The sequence below is a fragment of the Prionailurus bengalensis genome, chromosome B3 (genome assembly GCF_016509475.1).
Source record: "Prionailurus bengalensis isolate Pbe53 chromosome B3, Fcat_Pben_1.1_paternal_pri, whole genome shotgun sequence".
NCBI classification, from domain to species: Eukaryota; Metazoa; Chordata; class Mammalia; order Carnivora; family Felidae; genus Prionailurus; species Prionailurus bengalensis.
The window spans coordinates 32,805,183-32,819,476 of NC_057355.1; positions in this window are offsets into that span (position 1 = coordinate 32,805,183).

The following is a 14,294-nucleotide window of genomic DNA, read 5'->3' on the forward strand; positions in this document are numbered from 1 at the left end:
TTCCTCCCCAGATAGACAAATCTGTCAAGTGTAAAAAACTAACAAGCAAGTAAGCCCTCCTCCAACCTTAATTTCCCTCCGGCTATGACCCAACTGTCTCCTTACCTTTCTGGCCAGACTTCTAAAAAGAACAATCTAGTCTCACTGTCTTGACTCCTCAACCGACACAACGATGGGCACGGTGGATGTCATCTGCTGAGACCACTTTCTCAGAGGTCACCATAATCAGGGGCACCATGTGTTCCGGTTTGCCAGAAATAACCCTGGGTTGCCCCTGTTGTCCCAGAATTGTTTTCAATGTGCCAGTTTAAACGCGGAGTGATAGGATCACCTGACCTTGAACCAGCCACAACCAACACATCCCACGGCTTCATCGCAGCTATTCTCCACAACCTCCCAGCAACACCGGCTCTGTTGACTGTGCCCTTCTTGAAATGTCCTCATCCTCTGGCTTGCTTGACACCCTTTGGCTAGTTCTGGCCTCTCCCTTCTGTGTGCTCTCTCTCATCCACTCCCACCACGTTCACTTTCCCCCCAAATGCTGGAGCTTTGTAAGGTTCTGTTTCACTTAGCATTTAATCTCCTTCTGAATTTCACCCCCATCCACAGCCTCAGCTCATCATCTCCGCCTTCGCCCCCAACGCAGCACAAAGCTAAAGGCTTCAGGGAATCGTGGTGGCTTAAATGCAGGTTTACAAAACTACCCTCCCCAAACTTGACAGAAATGAACAAAAAGAAACAAAAATGAGAGAAAAGGCTGCACCAGGGCTGAAACCGTGGCATGATTCTCCTCAGACACAAAAGAAGATTTAAATAGAGACAGACCTTCCTCTTGGAAGGGAAGATACCATGATCTAAAGATATCTATTTCCTCTGAATTAATTTGTAAACCCAGTACAATCCTAATCAAAAGACCAGCATCAAATAATTATATATAGTTAATCTCACAGGAAATAGCTAGAAGAATTCTGAAAGAGACAGCAGGAGAGGAGAAAGATTCTTTATCTTCTTCTTTTTTTAAAAGATAATAGTACATTATGGTAATTTGGGGGAAAGGTTGTGTTGTAGGAACAGGAATAAGAAGCAAATCACGGAATAGGTATCGAATCCAGAATATATATCCATACAGATAGAAATGTACTGTATGAGAAAAGGGGCACTGCTAGTTAATAGGGGAAAGATCGATTACATATGCATATGGCATGTGCTTATAGACAAGAGAATGTAAATAAATATTTCTTCAGGCGGGGAAGAGCTCTTTCAGGTGTGATATAGGTCAGAGATTATAAAAGAAAAGGTTGGGGCGCCTGGGTGGCTCAGTTAAGCGTCCAACTTCGGCTCAGGTCATGATCTTGCAGTCTGTGGGTTCGAGCCCCACGTCAGGCTCTGACTGACAGCTCAGAGCCTGGATCCTACTTCAGATTGTGTCTCCCTCTCTCTCTGCCCCTCCCCGACTCACACACATACTCTCTCTCTCTCTCTCTCTCAAAAATAAATAAACATTAAAAATTTTTTAAAAGAAAGGTTGATATGCTTCACTATATAAAATATGAAAATTTCTGACATGGCAAATGCCCCGTAACAAAAGTCAAATAACAATTGGGCGGGGGGAGGGGGGGTAGTATTTGTAGCAATAAACGATAGAAAAGGGAAAACTCTTCCCAATATAGAAAGTACTCCTTCAACTCCATAAGAAAAAAAGAGAAAAAGCTGAATGGAAATGGGGAAAGGGCATGAAAAGAGTTCGGGAATCATTACTTGCTTAATCAGCCACCTGGCGCAAAGTCAGGGAGAGACTAGTGGGCTAGAAGAACAATGTAACACAAATGTTATCAGACCCTCCCAGTTTGGGGCTATAAATAAAGTTCCATTAACATCCATCACCCAAAGTTCCTGCTGTTTCTCTTCTGGCACCTACAAGACCTCTGCCCTCTTCCTCCTCTGCCACAAGTATTTCTGGGAGTTCCAAAAAGGGAGCCCACATATGATGAGGCATCACCCCGTCAGCTACAATCCCCATATGGCTTCTCTGGAATTCTCCTCTCCTGGTTCAGTGCCTGCTGCCAGCAAAGCCACTCCAACAGTGACCCATGTGTGACTACTGCTGTGAGGCAGCGTCCCCTTTCCAATGTTCCCAAAGCCTCCATTTCCTGGAACCAGAGTGTGCTGGGCCCTGAGGAGAAGTGAGGAGAACAGCTTTCTCTACTGCTCAGTGTCTGACCTCCCTGCTAACACCAAGGGGATTAACCCAGCGCAAGAGGAAGACAGAGGGGACGGAGAAGGAGGACAGAACGGGACTGTTTAGTTTCCTACCGCTGCTGTAACTAATGACCACAAACCATTGGCTTACAAGAGCACACCTTATTCTTTTATAGCTCTGGAGGCCAGGAGTCCGAAGCCTGTCTCGAGCTGAAATAACAGTGCTGGCAGGCCTGGCTGTACTCTCTCCAGAGGCTCTCAGGGAGAATCTTTCCCTCGCCTTTCCCAGCTTCTAGAGCTGCCTTCTTTGTGTTCCTTGGCTCATGGCCCCTTCATCCATCTTCAAAGCCAGCAGCATGGCATCATGCTTCAATGGTTACATTGCTTTCTTGTTCTGTGTCAAATCTCCCTCTGCTTCCCTCCTACAAGGACACTAATGATTGCCTTTAGGGCCTCCCCAGCTAATCCAAAGTCATCTCCCCATTTTCAAGATCCTTAATCACATCTTCAGAGTGTCTTGTCATATCAGGTAACATTCACGGGTTCCAGGGATTAGGACTCGATTATCTTTGGGTACCATTTCTCAGACTGCCACAGGGCCAGATGCCTTTTTATCATCCTCCAGACTGCTCATCTCCTGTCTTCTTAGCCCCCAATCCCTTTCCCAAGTTCAGGAAAATAGCCCCCATGCATATTTATAGATGCAAATAAATGCTGAATCTGGGGAAGAATGTTGTCTATATCAGGGGTGTCAGAGGCCCCGCCTGGCAAGCCAGTGCCCCGTGATGGAGGTCAGGCTACCGGTCTTGGGCATACACGGAAACTGGGTGGTTGGTCGGGGCTATAGACCTAAGCTTCCGAGAAAGTCAAAGCACCACCTCAGCTGGTCACTGAGAGAGTCACCAGCAAAGACAGAGCTTGGGGAACCAACTGGCTGGAGCTGGTCTTCTGTGGCCTCGTGGCTCACCTTGCCTGTGTCCTCACTAAGGGCTGACAGCAGTGGCATCTTCACACTTATCACCTGGTCCCTCTACGATCATCACCCTCGCCACTACTGCACCAACTTGCTGGGATCAACTCAAGGCTGAAAAGAGGTGAATACTGGACATAGGTTCAGGCTGACAGCCAAGAGTCACCATGGGAAGACAGCTGTGCCCTGACTAGAGAGTCCCCAAACAACCCCCATTGCAGATGGTCCTGAGATGGGCATATGTTACCAACCTTGTGGGATGGTTTTTGCCTCCAACGACTGCCGTTACAATGTGGTAGGCAGTGTTTTCAACTTGCTACTCCACCTTAATCATCAACAACTAACATCTCCATGATCGCCACTGCAGTCATTAACGAGAGTGTCGCTACCAGCACAAGCAGAAAGTCTAGGAAAGTGCATGAGTGCAGAGTGCCAGGGGAAGGAGGGCACTGTTGAGATGGAAGGCTGAGGAAATCATGGTGGCCAGGCCATTAAAAATGGCCTTTATCCCAGCCCAGTGGAAATCATTATAGAGTCTTAAGCAGATATGCCAGAGTTACATTTTGGAAAATCACTCTGGATGCATCATGGATAATGGGTTATAATAAGGCAAAGCTGGAGGTAGGGAGTTCCATTAGGAGGCTGCTGTCATGGCCTAGGCAAGAGGTAATCTGGAGTTGTGTCAGCGGACATGGTAAGGAGTAGACGTACTTGAGACATATTTATGAAGGAGAAATAGCAGGACGTTGGAGTTGATTGGATATGGGGGTCGGTGGTGGGACTGGTGGTGGAAGGAGTCAGGAATGATGCCCGTGTTTCTGGCTTTAGCCACTGGAAGGATGGTGGTCATTCACTGACTGGGAAGAAAGAGGGGTCTTTGAAGAAGAACGTGTGGAATGTGAGGTGCTTGTGAGATACCCAAGAGGCCATTAAACAACCAGATCTGGAGCTCATGGGAGAGGTCTGGGCTGAGGGCATGGATGAGAACTGAGCCCACTGGGTGACACTGTCCCAGGAGAGAGATCACATAAGAAAAGAAAGCACGGGCAACAGAGTCAGGAATGAAGCCAAGAGATGCGGAGTTGGCTGAGGAAGCCCTCCTCCTCCCACACGGGAAACTGAGGACTGCCAGAGATGGAGAGGACATCGGGAGAGTATGTGCTCCTGAAGTCAAGGGAAGAGGATGTTTCAAGAAGAGGGAGGTAAGGAAGAGAACGAAAGGTGGACTTGGTCTTGCTGAAGACACAGGGTAGCAAAGCCTGATGGCTGCATGCTAAGGAATGAGTGGCAGTTGAGAGACAAAGGAGAGGGCTTCCCTCCCTTTCAAGAAGATTAGATGTGATGGGAAGGAGGGAAAGAGACAATAGGATTCAAAGAGGACCTTTTTGGATCAAAGGCATCTGATCAGGCTTCAATGCTGATGGGCAGGACTCTGTAGGAAGAGGTGCAAAGATTGGGAGAATGGTAGCCGATGGGAACAGCATGAGGACAGGCAGATAGGAAAATACAGTGGGATCACCAGGTGGCCCCGAGTGCATTAAAGACCAGGAACTGGAGGAAGCACAAGTCAGGGCACCCGTGTGATTTCAGCAGGGCTGCTGGAGCCTGTACACAGTAGGTCCCAGCCCATTCGAGTACAAGGACCTCTTTTTCGCTGAAAAAAAATCTCTGGTTTGAAGCTTCAAAATACATCTCACGTGATAGCAGTTGTGATTGAGAAAGCAGCCAATGGTGGGTGAGATTAAGACACTGTGTCAGACGTAACTGCCAGCAAATCCTGGCTCTTCCTCTGCCGGTGGGAGCTTGGGTAAGTTAGTCAACCTCACTAGCCTCGATTTAATCATCTGTAAAATGGAGATAATACCACTTACCTGACCAGGACTCTAGCAGGGATTACATGAGCTAATCCATGCTAAGCACTTGGCAAGGTGCCTGGCACAGAGCTAGTTCTCCATAAATGTCAGTTTTCACGACTATGAATTCAGTTATACTTTAAAACAAATCGGTGTTTTATGCGTCACACTAGCACCCACACATGGGGGGAATGGTTGTCTGTATAGGTGGAGGGTGTGTTTCTTATTCGGCCAGCAGGCTGTTCTTGGCGGCGGCTGGGGAGACCCTGAAACCCCTTGAAAAAGCTTGGAGTCTCACAGGGACCCTCGGTCGGTCCACATCTGCTCCGGTCTCATTCTGCGACCTGGCCTCTCCCCAGGGCAGGCATTACCAAGGAAACGGAGGCCCAGAAACTTACCCACGGACACACAGGAACCCACGGCAGGGGGGCTGGGAACGGGCCTCACTCACCCCCTTTCGCTCTCCTGTGGCAGCTTCAGCCTGTTGGCGGTTCCACAAGTGCCTGGGCCTGGCTGGGCCCATGTGTTTGCTGTGTTGCTGCTGTCACCGCCAACTGCTCTGTCAACCGTGGGAGTGTAGGCCTGGGCTCCGGGAGCTGTTGTCCCAACTCTGATTGTGGTTCCAGACTTAGTCACATTTCTGTCCCGGGCTCTCTCACCGTCCCTGTCTCAGCCTTTGTCACAGCACTGTGGCAGCATCTGTCATAGTACCTGCCACAGCCTTTGTCACAATACCTGTCACAGCCCCTGTCACAGCCCCTGTTACAGCCTCTGTCATGGCCTCTGTCATAGCTCCTGTTAGAGTCTCTGTCATAGCCCCCATCACAGCTCCTGTCACAGCCACAGCTCCTATCACAGCCCCTGTCATAGCCCCTGTCACAGCTCCTGTCATGGCCTCTGTCACAGACTCTGTCACAACCCCTGTCACAGACTCTGTCCTAGCCCGTCAGAGCCTCTATTGTAGATTCTGTCTCAGTTTTGTCCCAGCCCCTGTATCAGCCTGTCACAGCCTCTATCACATTCTGTCACGGCCCTATCACAGCCACTATCACAGACTCTGTCACAGCTCCTGTCACAGCTCCTGTCACAGTCCATCACAGCCTTTGTCGCAGCCTCTATCACAGATTCTGTCTCAGTCTTGTCACAGACCATGTCACAGCCCCTATCACAGCCCCTGTCATAGCCCCTGTCACAATTCCTGTCATGGCCTCTGCCACAGACTCTGTCACAGCCCCTGTCACAGGCTCTGTCCTAGCCCCCGTCAGAGCCTCTATCATAGATTCTGTCTCAGTTTTGTCCCAGCCCCTGTAGTAGCCTCTGCCCCAGCCCCTGTCTCAGCCTGTCACAGTCCCTATCACAGCCTCTATCACAGCCTGTCACAGTCCCATCACAACCTCTATCACAGACTCTGTCATAGCCCCTGTCACAGCCACTGTCACAGTCCCTGTCACAACCTCTATCACAGCCTATCACAGCTCCATCACAGCCTCTATCACAGCTCTGTCACAGCCTCTGTCACAGATCCTGTCACAGCCTCTGTCATAGGTTTTGTCTCAGCCTTGTCATAGACCCCTGTCATAGCCACTGTCACAGTCCCTGTCACAGCCTCTATCATAGACCCTATCATAGTGTCTGCCACAGCCCCTATCACAGCCTCTATCACCCTCTCCCTGACACTGCCTCTGCTCTGGACCCTGCAGGGTGGCCTGTGGGGCACGGCTCTCGTTACACAGCGGAACTGTCTCTCTCTGGAAGGCGTCCAGCGAAAGGCTCATGTAATAGCAGGTTATCCTGATGCGCAGGGCTCGTGGGAGGGAGGCTGGGCTGTGGGGCCCGTACAAAAGATGCGCTTTGCAGGGAGCTGGAGAGCAGAGCTCTCAAACCAGCTGCCAACCCTGGCTGTGGCTCCCTGTATGCGCCCACAGGCATCTGGGGGCCAGGTCCTTGACTCTGGCAGGATGACTGAATGGTTTTGTGCCATTACTTTAATCTCTTTGACTCCACTGTGAGCTTCCAAGAGCGGGGATTGTATCTTATTCTTTTCTTGTTCACTCACTGAAGACCTGAGTACAGGGCTGGGCGCCCAGGGCACAACCTGATGGTTGTCCCCAAAGTCCTGGCCTGTCTTAAGTCAGGTCTAGTCACTCCCCATTGCCTCCAGAGCCAGGCTACCTTTGGGTGTTCGTGCTCCCCCACCCCGACCACCAGGGCTGCCGTCCCCCAGACTGCTCAGCCACCCCAGTGCACGGGCTCCCGTTTGCCCCTCTTTTGTTCACACCGTGCTCTTTGCCCGGCATAGGCCACCTCTCTGCTTCCACTTTTCCAAATCACACATGCCTTCTGCAAAAGCCAATTCAAGCAAGACCATTTCCCCCTGCTCCCCTCCTCCACGTTCTTCCTCCTCCTTCTGGGCGCTCCAGCCACTTGTCCACATCACATGACCCTTGTCCCTGGCTTCTTTACAAGAGGTTCTGTCTCTGTCTTATTCTTGTCACAGCCTGCGGTGGCTGGAGATTAGGGGCTGGATCTTCAGCATTATACAGTAGGTACTCCATAGTCGGCTCAATAAATAAAGGGGTGAACGGTTGAACGAAAACAGGAACTATGTGAAATTGGGGGAAGAATATGTAGAGGAGTGGGGGAGAGGACAGAGGGCAGGACAGCATGAACAAGCCTTGGCAGAAGGGAGGAGCCCAGCATTAGTAAGGGCCACCTCAGGTTTCCCTGAGGAGGGGGTGGAAACCTACCGCCCCCCCCCGCCCGGTGCTCCTCACTCTCCCCCAATCCTCCACCTTGTCCTGTTTGCCAAGCCTCTTCTGCCTCTTCCCCCTTCCCAGGCCATCCTGTCTCTTCCTTTCCCTCCCTAACTCCTCCAGCGCAGGCTTGGAACCATTCCGGAGCTCCTGTCTGAACTCACTTCAGCCCTGATATACGGTGAATTCCAGACTTGGGACAGAGGAGTCTCTGGTACTTAACTTCTTGGCAGCTCAGCTCAGCCAGCACCTCGGGAGCCTCCCCCGACCCCAAGTGCCTCACTCTCCAGCCTGGCTCTGAGTCCAGGTGGCCCAGACGTCCTGGAGCCCTGGTGGGACACAGAGACACAGTCCAGGCCTGGCTGAGCTGTCAGCACATCTTTCTTCTGCCTTCCTGAGAGGAAAGGGGCATGATGTCCCTGCCAGGGTCCTGGCTGAGTCCTGGGGAGTAGCCGGGAGTGTGGGATGGGGAGAATGGAGAGATCAAGGCCTGGCCTGGGGATGAAAGGGCTTTGGGCTCTGCCAGCCTCTGGGCACTCACAGGTGGGGTCCTGCAGAGAGGCAGGGGGTAGAGTAGGGGACAATGCCATAGCCCACACTCCAAGCTCCTAAAGAAACAAGGCAGAGCTGGAAGAAAGCAGATGGCAAATCCAATAGGAAACTGAGCCTGTAGGGACTTTCTTTCAGTAGTGCCTTAACGTCATTGGGGGAGGGTGAGCATGTGGGCTCCCAGTAGTTTTTGCAGCCAGACTGTGAGGGTGAGTGTGTTGGGAGGAGGGGGTCAAAAGGACCCAGTACTCTCCTCCTATGGAGATAGCAGACTTTCTTTTAGGGCCAGCTTAGAGCAACCATGTAGTGGTCCCCTGGGGTGGACGCTACCCTAGGTCTATCCTTTGGCAATGCCTCATTAACCCCACAGAGAATTCTGCAGGCCTCACCCTTGCCAGGCTGCTCCATTCACTGTTTCCCCCAACAGACACACACACACACACACACACACACACACACAGTAACCACTGTCTAGAAAATCCACTTCACTTTCTACCCCCTCCAGGAAGCCCACCTTGACCACACTCAAGAGCACCACTGCTCTGAGCTTCTGAACCACTCACTCTGATCCTTGGTTACAAACTTCTGGTATGGTCTTTCACTGCTTTGACCAGACTGAGAACTGCCCCAAATAGGGCATCTCTTTGTCTTCTCAGCCTCTATCTTTTTTTTTTTTAGGGAAGGACGGAGAGAGCATGAGTTGGGGACAGGGGCAGAGGAGAAGAGAGAAAGAATCTTAAGCAGGCTCCACATTCAGCATGGGGTTCAATCCCACAACCCTGGGATCAGGCATGACCTGAGCTGAAATGAAGAGTTGGACACTCAACCAACTGAGCCACCCAGATGCCCCATTCTCAGCCTCCATCCATTGGTGGCTGTGCTCAGGGACGGGCACCAAGGCTTGGTCAAGACTGTGTGGTTAATTTGTTCTCTCCATACATCTACATCCAATCTGGCTGCTCCCATGTTCCTTCTCCCTTCCAGTTTTTTCATCAGGAAGCCTTGAGATGGGAAACCTGAGGGAATGTAGCAGATTCCAATATTACTTCTTGGGGGCCTCATCCCCAGTTCAGGACAACCAGCAGGAAATTTACATACCCCCAATTCCAGCCCACAGAGCAGACCTGCCTCAGAGCAGAGCAGAAGGTGCACTGGGAGGACCATATCTACCCTAAACAGAAAGATGGAGTTGCACCTGTGAATGGTGGGAGCCTTGAGCATAAGGTCAAGGGTGTGACCTCTGGGTCAATTTCTCTGATCCCACTTAGGCAAGTGCTCATCCAGTGAGAAGAAAATCTGCCTTCTGGAGAATCAGCCAAGACTTACCAGGGATGAAGAATTCAAAGAAGGCAATCCTGCATAACAAGACATCCTTTTTGTCCCAACAGCAATTTTAAAGACAAATATATGACCTAAATTGGATTCTAAAGGCTGTCTCCTCTCCATTGGCTATTGCAGGTTTTTGTTTTGTTTTTAAGTTTACTTATTTATTTTGAGAGAGAGAGAGAGAGAGAGAGAGAGAGAGAGAGAGAGAATGCAAGCAGGGGAAGGACAGAGAGGGGGAGAGAGACAGAGAATCCCAAGCAGGTTCCTTGCTGCCAGCACAGGGCCTGATGTGAGGCTCAAACCCATGAGATCATGACCTGAGCTGAAACCAAGGGTCAGACACCTAACCGACTGAGCCACCCAGGCTTTATTCACTATTCCATCATCCCATGTTTGTTGAGAACTTACTACAAATGAGATGTCATATTCTGTGCATTCATGTCTCATTTGGTCTTCATAATAGCTTATGATGTACACATCATTAAACCCATTTCACACATGAGGAAGATTGAGGCATAAACAGGCAGTAAATGACAGAGGAGTATTTAATTCCACTGGATTTGTTTTCCAGTCTCATGCTCTATTGTTTATGGTGGGGGCTCCCAGACTTTTGGAATTCACAGACCAATAACATTTCAAAAATGATTTTTGGGAACAAACACAGAATCCCATGCCAACTTTTTATTTAGCTGAGGACATAAAAAATACCATCTCCTGGCACTATGATTTCATAAAAGGGCATTTCAACACAGAAAATGCAGCAAGGATATAATGTTAGAATAAAGACAGACTTCTAAGAAGGGCAGTTGGCAACCTTACCCTAAAATATCCTACATTGTTCTCCCTCTCTCTTTCCCTCTCTCTCTCTCTCGGTTAAATTTTAAGCAGGACTGGACAAAACCTTGGCATAACATGGTGTGGGAGCCACGGCCCTACCTCGGAGCCACTTCTTTAAGCAAGAACAATGCCCTTGGCCCACAAGCAAATAACCTTTCAGAATTTCTCAACCCCCTCTACCCATCTGCCCATCCAGATTCCTGCCAAATAAGGTCTGAGGTTGATCTATAATAATCAGTTACATCCCCACCCCACTCCCAGCTGATCTTCTGAATTCAGTATCCCTTCCAGAGAAGGAAGCTCATCCCTTCTCTTAGCCCATCCCACAGCCTCTTCTCTCTTAGACCCAGATTTTTTCTGGGTTTGCAGTCCAGGAATACCCAGACTCCCCTATGGCCCTAGAGGAGACACATCTGTCTCCCAGGGACACTCAGTTCCCCAATGAAGCTGAGAGCCACAGGTCTCTGTCTCAGGCCAGAGGCAGGGCCTTCCCCTTCCTGGGGTCCCCAGGTCCTGTCCACTGTGTTACCAGATGAATCAGAACAGACCCCGGGCTTTCTAAGGTGGCACTGGAAATGAGAAGGCATGAGACCTGGCAGGAGCAATGGGGAGAATACAGAATGCAGGGGCTCCATTCTTCACCTCCTCTCTGCTTCAACCACGCACTCAGAATGGCACCGTAGCTGCGTGAGTCCTCTGGGCAGCTGAGAAGAGCCCAACCTGTGGGGCCCTTGGCTGGGCATCCAGCTCCACCATTTTCTTGCTGTGAGATATTTGGCAATGGCAATGTCTCAGTGCTTTAGTTCCCTTATTTGCAAATGGGAGCAAGGATGTTAGTTAGAGCCAGTGAAATCCTGACAATCTGATCATATTTGGCCCACAAAAATTTCATGTGGTTTAACAGATACGGAGTCAACTGTAACGTGCTGGATACCTGTCTCTTACCAAGTCTGACTCCTTTCTCCAGGGAGTCCTCCCTAGCTACCCCGAGCTCAGCGAGGTCCCCCTCCTCAAATTGCTCATCGGTTGAGGCGTGATTTAGTACACACTTCTTTCCTATCTTGAGTTTTCTCCTCTTTCCCAAGGCTGTGTCCAAGATTTCCCACAATTAGAGCCCATCAAAGCCTGGGTTTCTTCCTCTCTCCCCCACACCGCCGACATGCCACAGCTGTCCTCCATTAGGGTTTTCACACAGAGGAGACAGGAGAGGCCAGCATTACCATATGCCTACTTTACCTAATGGTCATTTCTGCACCCGAGGGTGATCCTAGATGGTCCTAGATGAGTGGTACTAACCCAACTGAAGGTAGGTGAGGGGCTAGAGGGAGAGGAATCTGAGGGCCCTGACCCCTGGCCAGCCTGTGGCAGGAGTAACCCAGGAAGCATAAACCTTGGTCATATCCTCCATCTACTTCAAGGACCCCCTTCAGTGGCATAGCTGGCTTCTAGGGTTGCTCATCCATAGTTGACATTTACTGATCTGCTCTCTGTCCCCCCCCCCCCCATTTTGGTGCTGAGGTCCCTGAGATGAATAGAATCTGTCCTACCCTCGGGAGCTCAGTTCTGAAGGGGACATAAACTCCACTGGGTAATCAGTGTTCAGGTGGATGGGAGATCATGGGCCATGGGGACTAAAAGGTGGGACATGGCCAAGATTTGGGTGGCCAGGAAGGGTACCTAGAGGAGGATGCCCTTACCACAGGTCACTGGGAATCCTGTTTGGGCTGACTTCCTGAAGCTGGGGTAGGGCAGACTAGCTCCTAGTTGTATCCAGAAGCCCAAAGAAGTGAGTTAAACGGAGGTCTTCTCCCTATGGCTGGCACATCAGGGCAGGCGGGGCTCCCAGCCCGTTAAGAACACTCCTCAAGGAGACCCAAGGACATTCAAGGATTAGGCCTCCCAGCATCTGTGCAGAGAACTGTCAGCTCAGAGCTGCTCAAAAGTAGAAATGCCAGCTAGCGGTGATGACATCACTGCTAGTCATTCCCTCCCCCCATGGGAGGTCCTGTGGTCCAGTGGGTAGAGCAGAGAAGCACCTGCCAGGCGGCCTCCTCCCATCTTGCTTCCAAAATTTCTGCTCTGAATGGGGTGGGGGAGGTGGTCCCAAGTGGGCTAAGAATGAGACTAAAAAATCCTTTGAAGAAAAACTTCACGTTATTCCTCAGACAGATGGCAAGGCTAGGGGACCTTTTTGCCTCTCTCCCGTCAGTCAGACTTTGCTGAGGGTCCACTTCAGCATTAACCCAAACTCCAGCCTTCCCTGGCCAACCCCTTCCCTCCAATGCCCCGTCCTCATTCAGGAACTAATCTGGGATGCTGGACCTGACAGGATCTGAGTAACCCCTGAGCCATCTTGGTAGCCCCCAGGCCAAGGAGAGGGGGTGTGGCAGCCCTGCCTGTGTGGATGTGGAGGGGCGGGGGTGTCAGGCTATCGTGGGGTGTGGAAGGAAAAAGAGCGATATTTCTGGCTGAGCTGGTGGGATTTGTCCATAAGCCCCGAGAACGTACAGGGAGAGAGAGGACACACAGCTGGATGGCTTGCTGGCCTGGGGGTGGGGGTGGGGAGCAGACTCAAAGGGGGAGGCGATTGTACAGTTGCTTGGGGGTAGGGAGTAGGGTGGAGCGGGAACTCCTTCGGCGTTGGTCCATACGGAGGTGTCACAATTTGGATGGGAGAAGGTCCACAGCTAGCTCCAGAGTGCCAGGCCTCCAGAGGAGCCTGCCTATTGGCTCCCCGCTGCAGCCCCCCTGGTCTCAGAAACCCCCGTCGGAACCACATCAGAAGAGGTGTGCACGGGGATCGGACCCCTGGTCCGAGGCTGCTGCGGGCGCATTTCCTCGAAGTCTTACCTCGAAGGGCTGGGTCTCACCCGCGCGCCCGGTGTCTCCCGGAGTTTTCCCCACGCCCTCCTTGCCCGGCAGCTGCGAGCCTCCGCAGGGGAAAGACCGGCGGAGGGGGGGTGGGGGTTCGCCCCTCGCCCGTGTCGCAGGAAAACCCCGGGAGCAGCACAGAGGCAGCGCATTTCCTGGAAACCCCCTCTCCAGGCGCCTTGAGGAAAGGCCTGGGGGCTCCGCATCCAGAAGACCCGCCCGCCTCCCGGGAGCAGGGTCGGAGACTCAGCTGAGAAGCTAAACCGCCGGGGAAAGGCGAGCCTAGAGCTCGGAGAAGGAGAGATCAGGAAACCCCGTCCCCCCCCCCCCGCCCCCCTCCACTTTCCCCCGCCCCGTCTTGGGGTGGAAATTCGCAACCCAAGCTGGAATCCTAGACTTGGGGCGCGCTCCCAGCCTTGTCCAAGGAAAGGTATTCGAGGGTGTATGATTAAGGACACCTTTCACCCCAGCCCCTAAGGTCAGGCAAGGGTCCACCCTGCGCGCCCGCGGGTCCCGCCCTCCACCCTCCGCCCCTCTCCGAGCCCCCGGCCCGCGCGCCGCTGCTCCTTTAAGAAGCCCAGGTAGGCAGGCCCGGCTGCGGGAGCCGCTCCTATGGCAACCCGCGAGCTGCGGCGGCTTCATGAATATTCCGGGGCGCGGGAGCCCAGCGCTGCCGGAGGGCGCTCCGGGGGAGGCGGCCGCTGATGTAAGCCCGGCGGGCCGCTGGGCTCCGCTCGGCTGCGGCGGGAGCCCCGGGACGGGCCGGCTGGGCTCGGCCAGAGGAGGCGAGGCGAGCTCGCGAGTGGCTGGCCACAAAGCCGGGGCGGCGGGACAGACTGATAGCCCGCCGGCCCGCGGGACGCACGCCCGAGAGGCGCGCGGGTCGTGCGCTCTGCGCTCCAGAGCGGTTCTCCGAGCGCCGCGGCCGCAGCGCCG